The sequence below is a fragment of the Equus caballus genome, chromosome 9 (genome assembly GCF_041296265.1).
Source record: "Equus caballus isolate H_3958 breed thoroughbred chromosome 9, TB-T2T, whole genome shotgun sequence".
In the NCBI taxonomy this organism is placed as follows: Eukaryota; Metazoa; Chordata; class Mammalia; order Perissodactyla; family Equidae; genus Equus; species Equus caballus.
Genome location: NC_091692.1, coordinates 63,672,300 through 63,687,183, shown reverse-complemented (window position 1 = coordinate 63,687,183; position 14,884 = coordinate 63,672,300).

Genomic DNA, 14,884 nt, shown 5'->3' with positions numbered 1-14,884 from the left:
GCATATATCTTTTTGAATTTGTGTTTTTGTGTTCTTTGGATAAATACACAGAAGTGGGATACCTAGATCATATGGCAGTTTTATTTTTAATATTTTGAGGAATCTCCATACTGTTTTCCATAGTGGCTGCACCAGTTTGCATTCCCACCAGCAGTGTATGAGGGTTCCCTTTTCTCCACATCCTTTCCAACACTTGTTATTTCTTGTCTTTTTAATAACAGCCATTCTGACAGATGTGAGGTGAGATCTCATTGTGGTTTTGATTTGTATTTCCCTAATAATTAGTGATGTCGGACATCTTTTCACGTGCCTGTTGGCCATCTGTATGTCTTCTCTGGAAAAATGTCTGTTCAGGTCCTCTGGCCATTTTTAACTTATTTTGTTGTTGCTGAGTTGTATGAGTTCTTTTATAGATATTGGATATTAACTCCTTATCAAGTATATTATTGCAAGAGTCATCTTTAGCTAGCGTTTTTTTATGATTCTCTCTCCACTGCCTTTCTTACTTGGTGTTTGCTGTTTTTGCCTTCACCTTACTGGTTATATTCTATTTGTGCTTTTATAAGATGCCTTAGATCCTCTCCAGAAGCAAATAACGTATAGATAATTTGTAAAGAAATAGATATATGGATTAAAAAAATAAACTCTGCTGCCTTAAGGAGAAAGCTACACCCACTTAAAATAGGTTCTCTTTCCAGGCCAGTAGTTCCATGATTTGGGCTCAGACAGGTAGGCTGACTCTGAGTGAAGGGGAGAATAGTGGCACAGGGTGAAGGGGTATCACTTCAACTCCAGGCCTAGAAAGTGCCAACTGAATACTCTTTGTGAATAGAGAAAAAAATGGAGCTTGTAGTGTGCTAAGACAGCATGCTCTTCCACCTCCTTCTACTAGTTCCTCTGGAGGAATGCTTGCCCACTCTGGGAGGTCCTAATGGGACTGTCAACCATGCAGCAGTAGCCTCCCTCCATAGAGATGGCCGCATGACCCAAGATGGCCAATCAGAGCTTCCCCTCTCTTAGCCAAAGAGGTTGGTTCAGGGGTGAAATATGACCTGAGTTGTCTTTGAGGTTTATGGCTATGTGGACACTGATGAGACTGTGGTTGCTGAGCTGGGAAGAAGGGAGTGTGGGAGACAGAGGGGGCCAGGAGACATCTTGCCCCCCGTATGAGGAAAGTTTGTTGAATGAAGTGGAACATAACTAGCAGAGCTGAGAGACAGAGAAGCAGCCCCATATCCAGCCATGTCTGAAACCCAATCCATCTTTGGACTTCCCAGTTATATGAACCAATGCATTCTCTTTTAGCTCAAGCTAGTCCGAGTTGGACTTCTGTCGTTTCTAATAACAGAAGTCCTAACACCGAGAGCAATATGTATCAGATTCAAGCACTAGAATTTGTGGGACTCAAGATACATCGGATTCTTTGTAAACTATGCAGCTGTTCTAACAATATTTTACAATTTAACGCATTCCTATCAATTTCAAAGTGCCTAAAGACCTATATAACTGAAATGTAATCTCTTCCAGTCATCTCAATTCACAAACATCACGGCCAAGTACAATTTAAGGAATAGTCTCATTTCCTTTGAATGCAAATAGCATTTCTTAAATGGAGACCCACTTTTTTATTGCTAACTCAAGATTCAGTCTAAATAAAATTAATGAAAGAGAACAATGGTAACTATGTACTGGGGCTTTAGGGAGGAAAAAAAAGAGGAAGATTGGCAACAGACGTTAGCTCAGGGCCAATCTTTCCCAGCAAATAAATAAATAAAACACTGAATCACAATTCAGGCTCATGGTCCTGTGCCCGACCCCTCACTGAAGGTGGGAAAACCTGTCAGAGGAGGATGATGTTGCTGCCTTCATCTAGCAAGAGCCACGACTTGAATGACAAAGAGAAGCAGGTTTTCTCTCCACATTAGTAAACACTGACAAGAGTCAGGTGATTTTCCTACACCCTTCACTGTCTTGTTCTGAGGGAGGATCTGACTTAACCAAATACAAAACCTAACAGGTATTTCTCCCAAGTGAATCAGTGGGGAGGAGCTGAAGTGACCTTTTTTTGTTTTGCTGAGGAAGATTAGCCCTGAGCTAACAGCTGTTGCCGATCCCTCTTTTTGCTTGAGGAAGCTTGTCACTGAGCTAACATCTGTGCCAATCTTCCTCTGCTTTCTATGTGGGTCACTGCCACAGCATGGCTGATGAGTGGTATAGGTCTGTGCCCAGGATCTGCACCTGTGAACCCGGGTCGCTGAGGCAGAGTCTGCCGAACTTAACCAATATGCCACAGCGTAGGCCCCTGAAGTGACATTTTTTAAAAAGAGAAAGGTAATATTTAAAGAGAGAGTTGTCTATGTCCCCCACCTTGGCGAAGGTAGCCTTAACATTTCCATCAACTTTGATACGTGTGAATCACAGCCCTTTCACTCCTATGAAAACATCATGATTCATCACAAGCCCTGCCAGCTGTGGGCTGCACATGATTCTTCTGACAGTGCCGGCCTTCCCCAGAGAAGAACTCTGGGAACACGCCACTCCCAGCTGCATGTTGTTATGAACCAGCCCTCTGTTTACTTCTTTTCAGAGATGAGACACAGACTAGGACGACCTGAACATCAGCTTTTTTTTTTTTTAAGGAAGATTAGCCCTAAGCTAACATCTGCCACCATCCTCCTCTTTTTGTGGAGGAAGACTGGCCCTGAGCTAACATCCATGCCCATCTTCCTCCATTTTATATGTGGGATGCCATCACAGCATGGCTTGACAAGTGGTGTGTAGGTCCACATCGGGGTTCCAACCTGGTGAACCCCAGGCTGCCAAAGCAGAACGTACGAACTTAACCGCTGCGCCACCAGGCCTGCCCCTGAACACCAGCTTTGAGGTCATGACATATTCAGAGTGCTCTGCGGAAGATCCACTCTTCCATCACCATATGAATCAGGCCACCTTGGCTGAGGAAAGCAGACTGCATTTATTTTTTATTTCAATGTTTGTGCATAAAGAAAAAATTTAGTATTTCTTGAATAAACTTCACTGAAGTATAATTTATGTACAATTAACTACACCCATTTTAAGAATGCAGTTTGAGTTTTGATAAATGGATACACCTGTGCAAACTCCACCCTAATCAAGACATAGAATATTTCCACCATCCCAAAAAGTTCCTTCATGCCCGTTCACAGTCAATCTCTCCCACCCCCACCCCAGCAACCACTGAGCTGCTATCAGTATAGATTAGTTCTGGTTATTATAGAATTTCATGTAAGTGAAATCACACAGTGTGTACTCTTTCATGTCTGGCTTCTTTAGCTCAATGTGATGTTTTTGAGATTCATGAACGTTATTGCATGTATCAGTAGTTTATTTCTTTTCACAGCTGAGTAGTATTCCATTGTACAGCTGTATCACAATTGGTTTATCCATTCACCTATTGATAGGGGTTTGGGTTGTTTCCAGGTTTTGGCTATCATGAATAAAACTGCTGTGAATATTAACGTACAAGTCTTTCTGTGGAAATGTGCACTTATTTCTCTTGCACACATCCTAGAAGTAGAGCAAACTGCCTTTTTAAGAAGTCATCAAACGTGATGATGCAGATATGACCAGGAATTGGGAGGAAATGTGAACACTGCAGGTGATTAGAAAAGAAAATTATAATACTGTAAAAATTCAAATGGGGTGGGTTCCTGTAGGATGGGTGACATGCCAGCAGGTGTGGAAAGTCCTGGAGTACAGGAATTTAACAATTCCTTGCTTTTCTCCAGTCTGCATGAGCTTGGACAAGCCTCTTACCTTCTGGAACCACCTCGAAATGAAAGTAGTAATAGCTGATTCTTACTTCGCTGAGCTTTAAGATCACCTCTTGGAAAATGTCTGAGTCCCTTAAGAGAACTTTAGCTATAAAAAGTCAAGGTGGCATACATTGTACTTACAAATATGGACCAAGTGCAGGAGGTCAGGCACAGAACACACACACGATGGGTACTGTTAGGGAAATACAATTAAAAACAAAATCTTCTCCCAACCCAGAAATCTTCTCCACAAAGATAACAGAATAAGCATTAAATCAGAAAGTGATGCACAGCACAGACAACACACTAAAAATTGCACAGACAGAAAGAAACCTCACCCTCTTATAGATCCAAGCAGATACCACCCTTTCCATACATATTCTGAAGATAAACCATCACTAGTCCTCAACTACCACTTGACGGCACCATTGGTCACACATAACTCATTCTCACTTTGCCTGGTAATTAGAGTGACCACGTGTGTTAGCTAATTGGCGTTATCCAGAGGAAAAACAAACTTCTGCTTCATGACAGGAGGCCATTCTGCAGGTGGGAGGAGGCACACACGGAAGTTGGCTCCTATCCCGCCCCCCCCCCCCCCCCCCCCCCCCCCCCCCCCCCCCGCCTGAGCTGGGAGACAGGGGTGCTCTCTCCCTTGATGTTTACACTTCAAAGAGATAGCTCCCAGGTCCCCGGGAAGACATGCCTGGATCAAAAAGCTGACAAACTGCCAATCCAATCTTCAAAAGGATTTATATATCTTTCAAAGAGGGGAGAAGGTACTTACAATGATAAGTTTCCTAAAATCAATGCTCAGAGAAAAAGGAGAGCAATCTCTTCCTTATTTTCAACAGGGAGAATTGAACCTGTTTTTAATTTATATTTGTCCTGACAATACATAATGAATGTTCCTTAAAATGATGCACATAAATCATTTTTTGGTCCCAGCTCCCAGTCTGGAGCCTCAGGCCTTGGGGTGAGCAAAGGTGAGAGACGGACCCAAAGGCTCCAACCCCTGCAACCTTTGGCTCACGTGGTGGACTCCATGCTCAGCATTTCTCTTCCATCCAACCCTTCCCATCTCCGGCTCATTTTTATTCATGAAGTGGCTGCTGCTAAGAAACCCCCCTCCTCCTTCCCCCCACTGCTAGCTCCAGGGCTTTGACTTCTGCCTGGGCCCCTGCAATCCTTCAGAAGCCCCAGCAAATCCCTAACTGACCCCTCACTCTGGAGGCACCCGGGGTCGAGGACAACACAAGATTCACACAGCGGCCGGGAGCCCATTTGGCTCCATGAGTCAACCTCTGCGCCCCTCACAGAGAAGCTCCTTAGATCCAAACCCAGCCATGACCTGCGCCGTCTTTCCTGAGCTGATGCCCCCATTGTTCTGTCGGAAAAGAGATGTCTGTAAGCTGCCCCATCCAGTTACTACAGTTTCTTTCTCTCTAAAATGCTACCATTTTCTAAATGTTTTTAACTGAAATTGGGTGGCTTCCCTTTCTAATTAACTCAAATGGCCTCTTTCCTGATGGTGGCAGCTATAATTATGCCTCACTTAACTCCGAGAGTTCTGTTTAAAAGTGGGGGATGTATAAGGTGACCTTTGTGTCACCCCTTGTTTATCTGGACTTGTTTCTGGGGATGAGAAGGACAGTGCTCCACAGATGCGTCATTTTACCCCACTGGCTCAGAGGGATGCGCTGTGACATACACGCGTCGTTCACTTTGTTGCAGCCCTGCAGAGAGTAGCTGACTCAGTGGGTGCAGGGCTGGAGAGTTTGTGTTTGGTGATGTGTGACACCGAGGGAGGAGGAAGACGGTTGATACTGTCATTATTTAAAATCACTTCCACCCACTGGGCTGAGTCACTGGAACGTCACTGCCTAGGATTTTGCATCAGTCTCAAAAATATACCTCTGCAGAGTTTTCCACTCTCAGCAGCGTGCCCGTTCCCTCACTCAGGCCCCTTAAAAGGAAGCCTGCGTGGATCTTGCGCACAGCTACTTCTCCATCAGGTGCCTGAATCCAACCCCCCCCCCCCCCCCCACCCCGTCGCCGCATCTTCCTGACAACAGTGATGATGCATGTTTGCGTAGACTTGACATTTCCAACCCGAGTTCTGAGGGAGGCGGTTCTGGTGCCCCCCTTCACACACAGGAAAACTAAGATTCTACCAGCTGAGGGACTTGACCCAAGGTAGCCGGAGAGCAGGCTGGGCCAGAATCCAAGGTTTCCTGCCTCCTGGCCTAATCCTGAACCAACGAGAGAGGGAAAAGGACCTTTGGATCTGAACACACGGATCTCTAAAATACACCTGAAGCAGGCCAAGTAAACAGGACAAAAATCTTCTTTGGCTGAAATGATTCGACCACTGGACATTTGATTTCAGATTTCAGAACAAATGAGAACATTTCTTTTTTTCTTATACCTCAGACTGTGATAAACATTCTCTCCCTGCCCCTCAAAGTCCAAAACAAAAGCCTTCTTGTAAAAGGCGTGGCTGGTTTCCAGAACACCTGTGACCACTTATAAGGAAAAGAATGATTTCCCAAGTAGTGAGTTCAAGTGGTTCTACGAACACAGCTCTGGGGCCAAGGCAGGCTTGGGGAAGAGCCCTGTCTGGGCAGGTGACCACGGTCATCATCACAGGATTGTTATGAGGAGTCAATGAGATAATGGATGCAGAGCACCGCGCACTGCGCCTGACGTTTATTCACCCTCTATAAATGTTGCCGATAATATTCTAAATTTTCAATAATTATGCTGCATATCTGATACTGGATACTGTAAGTAATGGCTCTGGTCTTACTTTTTAAGCACTGTCTATAATGACGGTCTGTTAAGATTCCCTTTGTAAAAGATATTTAAGCATGTATGTCAAATTCTATGTCCAATATGCTACCAAAACAAACTTCCTTTGGTGAAAATATTTATTTTACATTTGTCGTATGGGCAACTGGAGCCCCCTACTGTCGGAGGAGCCCCAACTACACGGTTTTTGGGTTTTTTTCCATCCAATTTCCAGACGAACTCCTTGGAGCCTTCTAGGCTCAGAAGGATTGGTTAACCCAGGAGAATAAGTCCCACACGGCTAAGAACAGGAGAAGATCTGTCTTCTCTACAGTAACAGGGCATGCTCTCCAAGAGTGGGGTAAGTTGGGATTTCTTGATGCTTCTTGATTATTCTAGAGCCGCCTCCCCAGAAAAGAGCCTCCATCCTCCTCATCTCCTCACGAAGGGTCGAGCCTCCTCTCGCTGCACCTCTGTACCTGAGGTTCTTTGGAGCCCTTGGCTACACGGATACCAACCAGAACTAGCCCTGGCAGAAGCTTCATTGTCACCACCCTGCTGTTCTCTGAGGGAGGGGCAGGGCCTGGGAGCCTCCAGCGTCCTACATCATCTTGGCTTTTTCCCCATTTAAGCATCTACACTATTTTGTAAATTGAAAAATGCTACAGTGGAAGGAAAAAAAGGAGTCTGTTTTTACTTTTAAAAGACTAGCCTCTGAGAAAATTCAGAGCACAGAAAATTCATCATGAGAATAGGCCAGATTTTTACACCCTCAAACCACAAAAAGATCACCCAGGCTGCTGGGGGTGGAGATGAGGAGGGCAACAGGAATGAGGGGAACAAAGGGAGAGGTATCGGAGCCCAGAACAAGGGGCCCTTATACCTGAAAGGGCCTTTGGTTCAGGAGCTAAGTCGGCACCCTCAGCCTCCACCCCAGTGAGCACCAAACACCACCAGGGCTGAGGAGTTCTCAGATGTCCTTCTCATTGAATTCTTGTTACAACACTTTTGCCTGCAAGTAATACATCTGTCTAAAGATAGGTTAACAATAGAGGCACTTAATCATCACATATGAAGTCTTAAGAAAGATGTCTCAAGGTTGGTTTGGCAGCTTAGTATCATCAAAGACCCAGGCTCTCTTCTGCTGTCTCATAGGATTGGAGTTTTTCCTAGGCTTGTTACCTTATGGATTCAAGATGGCTGCCAGAGCTCCAAGCATCACATCTTCATTTAACTGCATCCAAAGACAGAATGAAAGGAGACAGGGAAGAAGAGTTCTTCTTGTGCATGTTTCTTTTTTAGCAGAGAGGAAAATCTTTCCTAGACTGTCTCCAGCAGATTTTCCTTACACCTCATTGGTTAAGACTGGGTCACATGCCCTCTCCTAGTTGCAATGGAAGCTGAGAATATCTGGCATATTCAGTCTCTATTGTGGGAGATGAGCTCTTCCAACAGGGTATGAAGAGAAAAGGAATTGGACTACACTACTGAGAGACAACCAACAGCGTATGACCAGCCTCTCTGATACCAGGCTGGCTGCCATCCATTAGCCATCCTCCATGCACCATTAGACAGGTGGCACCTGTCTGGGCCCAAGACTTGGACCCTTTATAACTTACATTATAATGTCTTAGGACACACATAAAGCCTCTTCGAGGAAAGGAGGTCTCTAGACACCTATCAAGGTGATGGCACTGGGGGAGGGACACGTTCCACACTTGTACCTGGGCAGGGCTAACTCGAGCATTTGCTCTAGATTCAACTTCTTGCTACACCTTCAAGCCAAGACAGGGGCGCCCCAGCTCCCATTGTCTAAGCAAACAATCATATCAGAACATCGAAGGCTCTTAGCCATGTGAGGTCTGCCATCAAAATGACCACAAGCAAAGTACCATGAGAAGTGCGAATTCAGAACTGAAGGTTTTCCCCAAAGTTTGTTTCCAATCACCAGAATAAGTAGAATATCCCAAGGAATAATATGGACTGGAAATAGAACTTGATTCTAAGAATGCTGGTAGGTGGAATTTACTTCAGCAGGAAAGAAGGCAAGACGAGTTGTTGCTTTTCTATGTAGGACTCACTGTTTCTTAGAGCCAAACAGCAGGAGCACTGCTTCAGTAAGTAAGAATAGGTTTGAATAACATGATCATCTCTAGTTCCATTTCCTTTTCTATTAAAAGGAAACAGCCCAGGGGCTGGCCCCGTGGCCGAGTGGTTAAGTTCGCGCGCTCCGCTGCAGGCGGCCCAGTGTTTCGTTGGTTCGAATCCTGGGCGCGGACATGACACTGCTCATCAGACCACGCTGAGGCAGCGTCCCACATGCCACAACTAGAAGGACCCACAACGAAGAATATACAACTATGTACCGGGGGGCTTTGGGGAGAAAAAGGAAAAAATAAAATCTTTAAAAAAGAAAAAAAAGGAAACAGCCCAAACGCAGTAAAATTAAGAGAGGATAATTAAGCACACTAAATAAGAATGCATTAGACAAGTGAAAATAGAACACCTAACAGGCCATAAAAAATAATCACAACTACACTATACATACACACACACATACATGTATCATATATAATATGTGAAAATAATATAGGTATGTGGGCTTATGGATTATTTAAGCTGTTCTCTTTTGTGGAAAACAGAAATGACAGACAACTAAATGACTTTGGCTGCAGACATACTGGAGCAAGCTTCTGCTAGGGCCTCCTCCCCTCCCTCACACCGGGGCTCTGCAGGCCCCAGGTTCGAGTCCTGCACTGCAGTGGACTTGTCAACAGCTGATCGAGCTCCAAGGGAGGACGAGTAAGGTGAGCCACTGGGATCACGGAAAGCAGCAAGAGAAGGCACAGTTCAATCTCCTGTTTAAATGCATGTCATGTGTGTTCAGCTTGGAAATTTCTCTTACTAACCATACTCATATTCACATGAATATAACTATATTGTTGCACAACAAAGACAAACTGTATGCCTGTCCTGACACATGACTTCCGAAAATCACCTTCTAAATGCTTCCATCTATGTGCTATGACTTCTTGATCCTTTATTGACAAATCTGAAATACTCGTGATTCTGAATGTCTCTTTGATGTTCTGCAATAGGGAATTGAGGCTAACAGAAACCTTGGCAGGTCATTTAGTTGCTGGCTCGCTCCTCGCTGAGTTACAAAGGAATGATTCACTTTAGAATCCAGAAGAAGCCTCTTGAGCCTCGACGGGGAGAAGCTTTGAGGGCGTCTGTGAGCACGTGTAAGGGGCAGCCTACGTTCCAACGTCAACAGTCACAACTTCCTTTGCCCTCTGCCCTTCAAAGTTGAACTTACTAAGAAAATGGCAAGAAGATATCTGCAGTGCTTGCTTTTCCCTTCAGTATTTAATTATTCAGGATAACGTACACTGCAAAAACGCCAAGGAAAAAATTCAGTCTTGTTTAGCCACTTCACAGAGTCAGGAAAAAATGGGTTAAATGAGTGTTTTTCAAACTTTTTGGGCCACGAGCCATAGCAAGAAATACATTTCACATCATAAAGTTTCACAAAACAGTGTTTACCTTTACAATTGTGAAGCGTGCTAATGGTTTTTACTTTATTCTATCCTGTTCTTTTATTCCTCCCTCCTTTCCCTCCTTCTGTCTCTTTCCTTTTTCTTTTTTTTTAAGCAAGTGCTGATTGAAACCCCTACACTGCTGTCACAAGCCTCTAATGGATCTTGGCCTGCATCTTAAAAACACTGGATCAAATGGTGATTATAAATTAACAAGGATTAACACAAAGGATATTTAAGTCACTTATAATACTGGTGCTAAGGGGATAAACTAATTCCCAGGTTACAGACTATACTCTAAGAGCAGACTTTTGTGGGATTTTATTACTTACTCCTTTACTTAAACAAAACAACTCTTTAAAATAATAATTATACTGGACTTGAATCCAGTGGCATTGTGCTCATACAGCTAAAGGCAAGGTCCTCGTGGCCCACTCCACTCCCACCCGGGGCCTCTCCCCGACACTGACTCTTTCCAGGTCTTTCCTAGCCTTTACACACACGGGGTTTACATAGAAAGTTGGAGTTTTGCTCTATGTTTTAATAATATCGTCACATTTACAATATTGTTCTTCAACTTGCTTTTTTAAATTTATTAACTTGAATAATGGCCAATGTTTATGGAGCATGTGTGCAAACCACCATGCCAAGCACACTATGTCCACATGCTTTTGGAGGATTTGTTAAAATGTTAAATTAGATTGAGAGTAAATTATTTCTTAGCAATCAACACTTTTTAATGTTTAACACTTCCCAAGAAACCTAGCTTTTGCCCATAAACATAAATGTGATATCCTCTTATACTTATTCAAAAGTCTTACTCTACTTAAGCGATTCATGTTTTCTTCCCTGCTGTTCGTTTCGTTTGGTGCCTCCCGTACACCATGTTGGTTTTCCTCACACAGTGGGAGATTCCTGGATGGATGTTATCTTTATACTCGAGCGTCCCTCCAGGTCTGCATGTGAGTGCCGCCTCTGGTTAGCGACGGCCTTGGGAACAGGCAGTGGGGGGAGTGGGCAGGACGCCTTTCTCCTCTTGCTGGGTGTGACAGCCCCTCAGAACCCTGCCCTGCCTCATGGGTACAAGCATTCATTGCCCTGCTGACAGCACCCCAGAAGCAGACACATCTCCTTCCTGAGCTTGGCACAGAATTATTCATCAAGAAATTTAAAAATTTAAAAATTCATCAAAAAATTAAAAAAATTCTACCTGGGCTGGAGCAGGGAATAAAGAGGTTCTTCCACTAAGTTATAGGAGCTGTTGATCCTCAGATGAACTCCAGAGAAATAATAACAAGCACCACAAATAGTATAAGGTCATTCAACAAAATCTCAGTGAAGACCTGGAAGACAGAGCTACATTACCTGAACACATAAATCCTGTAATTCCACCTCCACTCACTGTTTTAGTCAGGACACCCGGTCATCACAAACCCAACTTAAACCTACTAAAAATGGAATTTAGTGGCACATGTAACTTAAAAGTCCAGGTGCTCATTAGGCTTCAGGCAATTCTGAATCGAGGGGCTCAAACCAACTCAGCAGGAATCTACTGGTTTCCATTCTTTAGGTCTGCTTTGATCTGTGTTGTCCGCGTTCTCTGGCATGCTCTCTTCTACCCTGGTGATGTCAAGATAACCACCTCCATCTCTGGGCTGACATTCTATCCTGCTGTCTATCCCACAGGAAGGAGAAAGACCTCTTTCCCAACAATTCCAACAAAAGTCCCAGGACTGCATCTTATTGACTGGGTGTGGGTCAGGTCCCCTATTCCTGGCCCAATAACTCTTAAGCTTCGTTGTCAGGGCCCACCTCTGAGCTAGCCTGCTGGGTCAACAGCACCTCAACTACACTGAGAAAGGGGGCTGGGAAGTTCCCCCAAGGAGAATTGGGGTACCATTACCCAAAAAAGGAGGACCAGACCTGGGCTGCCAATAACCACCTCGCTCACCACGCACAAGAGCAGTCTGGTATCACAGAAAGAAAGGATTCTTTGGAAGAAATGACTACAGGATAGTCAAAGAAGGGAATAATGTTCATAGTAATATTGCAGAGTTTAGAGAAATGAGAAATGTGGCGGGCAGAGTAGGGGCCCCTCAAAGACATCTACACCAAAGTCCCTGGAACCTGTGACTATGTTACCTTTCATGGCAAAAGGGACTTTACAGATGTGATTAAGGTTATGGACCTTGAGATCGGGAGATTAGCCTGGAATATCCAGGTGGGCCCAAGGTAATCACAAGGGTCCGTACGAGTAGAAGAGGGAGAGAAGGGTGGATCAGAGGTGGCAGAGTGAGAAGAATTTCATACCCTCCTTTGCTGGTTCTAAGTTCTAGGGGACCACGTGCAAGGATCAGAGAGAAACTGCTATTTGCTAAGGGGGAGGGGTGGGTGGGGCACTCAGCCAATAGCCAGCAAGGGAATGGGGACCTCAGTCTTACAACCTCATGGAACTGAATTCTGCCAACAACCCAAATGACTATGGAAATGGATGGTCCCCACAACCTCCGAAAAGGAACGCAGCCCTGCCGACACCTTGGATCTAGTGGATGAGACTGTGTCAGACTTCCAACCTACCGAACTGTAAGAGGATAAACTCATGTTGTTAAAGCCACTGAATTAGTGGTAATTGGTTATGGCAGTGACAGAGAACTAATTCAACAGGCATGGCCCTGGCTAGTGACTCTCAAAGGAGAAAGGTCTGAGTCCCTAGAAGTGTTTTTCTAAACGTATTCACCCCGAGAAGTGTATCAAGTGCCTTAATGTGATCTCCTCTGACCTGAGAGGCAGACAGGAGAACCCACACGCTTCTCACCAAGGGGCTGCGTGCCTACGTCACACGCCTCCAGAGGGGCTGAGGCAGGGTGCAGCCCAAGGTGGGTGTCGTCCTGGGCTCCTTCCACCACATCACAGTCAGCAAGTGAAGGAGAAACCCGAAATCAGCTAAAGACAACACACACGCCAAAAGAGACATCACACAGTGGGGGCCGAGAGCAAAAGGAGGCAGAGAGGGAAAAGGTGCCATGGAGAAGAGAAAGGCGCCGTGGAGCTGCCCTCGGAGGAACAGGCGCCTCCTAGGCAAAGGAGGACAGACACGAGGCGAAGCGGAAGGGCTGTGAATCCTTCAGAGAGAGAGTGCTGGGGGAGGTGGGTAAGCTGAGGGAGCTTCGACAGACATGAGTAAGGCTGGAAAACTAGGTTGGAATCGTATTTCCACAGAGCTGTGCAGGCCACGCTAAGGAGTTTAAGTTTACTATGAGCAATGGGGATCCAGGAAGATTCCTAAGCAGAGGGTGACCTGGCCAGGTTGCGTTCTAGAAAGCTACTTTCTGCAGCAGTACCAAGCAAGGGTTGGGCACTGAGCCTGGAAGCAGGAAGGAGGCAGCTGCAGTAGTCTGAGGTGGCAAGTGTCAGGCCCACAGAGAGAGCTATTATTTGCTGAGGGCCCACCTGGGTCAAGGAAAAAGTGCTCAGTGCTTCTCACTGCTAATCCTCACAATAACTGTATGAAGGAGTTCTTACCTTCTCTTTACAGATTGGAGAAACTGAGACTCAGAGAGGTTAGTTAGCTTGCCTAAGGTCACACAGCTGCTAAATGCCCAAATTGGGATTTTAATTTGAACTCCTGTCAAGGAGCCAGACTTTAAAACCTATGCTTTTGATTATGCTATGGATAATGCAGAGGAGGGGACAGAATTAAGAGCTATTTTAGAAATAAATGGATGGAATTTAGTGACCAATTAAAAGTGAGGAAGGCTGAGGTACGAGGGAGAGGTCTCTGCTTGATGGACTAGGCGTGTGCTAGGACACAGGAGGCAGGCAAGGGGCGAAGCTGGTGCTTCTCAACCAGGACAGCATCACACCCCTGGGGGCACTTGGAAATGCGGGGGTGGGGGGGCGGGGCGGGCGTTGTTTTGGTTGTTCCAGTGACTAGGTAGGGCCAAACACCCTTCAAGGCATAGGACAGTCCCACTCCACAGAGAACTGTCACTTCCCAGATGCCAAGTATCCCTTCCGACAAATACTGAAGACAATCTCAAAGGACATCCACCTGCCAGATTGGAGAGATGGGGTAGTAAGCAACAATTTCAGAAAATAGATGATACCAGAATCCATGAGACAGACAGGATGACACTAAGGAGAGCTCACAATAAGAGAACATTCTGAAAAACTAGTGACGTCAGTGTCAAAGTGTGGTCTCTGGAGCATCAGCATCACCTGGGACCCATCAGCATTGCCTGGAATCCATCAGCATCACCTGGAATCCATTTAGAAGCAAAACCTTGGGCCCCACCCTAGACCTGCTGAATCAGAAGCTCTGGGGCGGGGCCAACAAGCTGTGGTGTGACAAGCCCTCCAGGTGATCCTGAAGCTCAGTCAGGTGCGAGAAACACTGGTGGAAGGGCTGGACAGAAAACAGAGGAGGGCGGCGCAAGAAAGGAGGACAGTTTCTGGACGAAGGCTATGGCATCAAGTAGGGCAGGCACTACACCTGACTACACAGGATGCTTCCGCGACTTCTCCAAGAACAGTTCCAGTGGACAGGTGGAAAGTGGCTTTCAGCAAGCGGAGGGCTTATTTGGAGTTAAAAAGAATAAAGAATGGGGAGTAAAAGCTTTTCAAAAGGAGGGATCAGTAGTAGCTCGAGAGGGACACAGGGTCAAGGGAGAGATTTTATGATGAAAGAACAGAATTATGCTTATAGAATACAAACGTAAAGGGGAAAACCAGGAAAGAGGAGAAACTTACAGGAGCAAACCA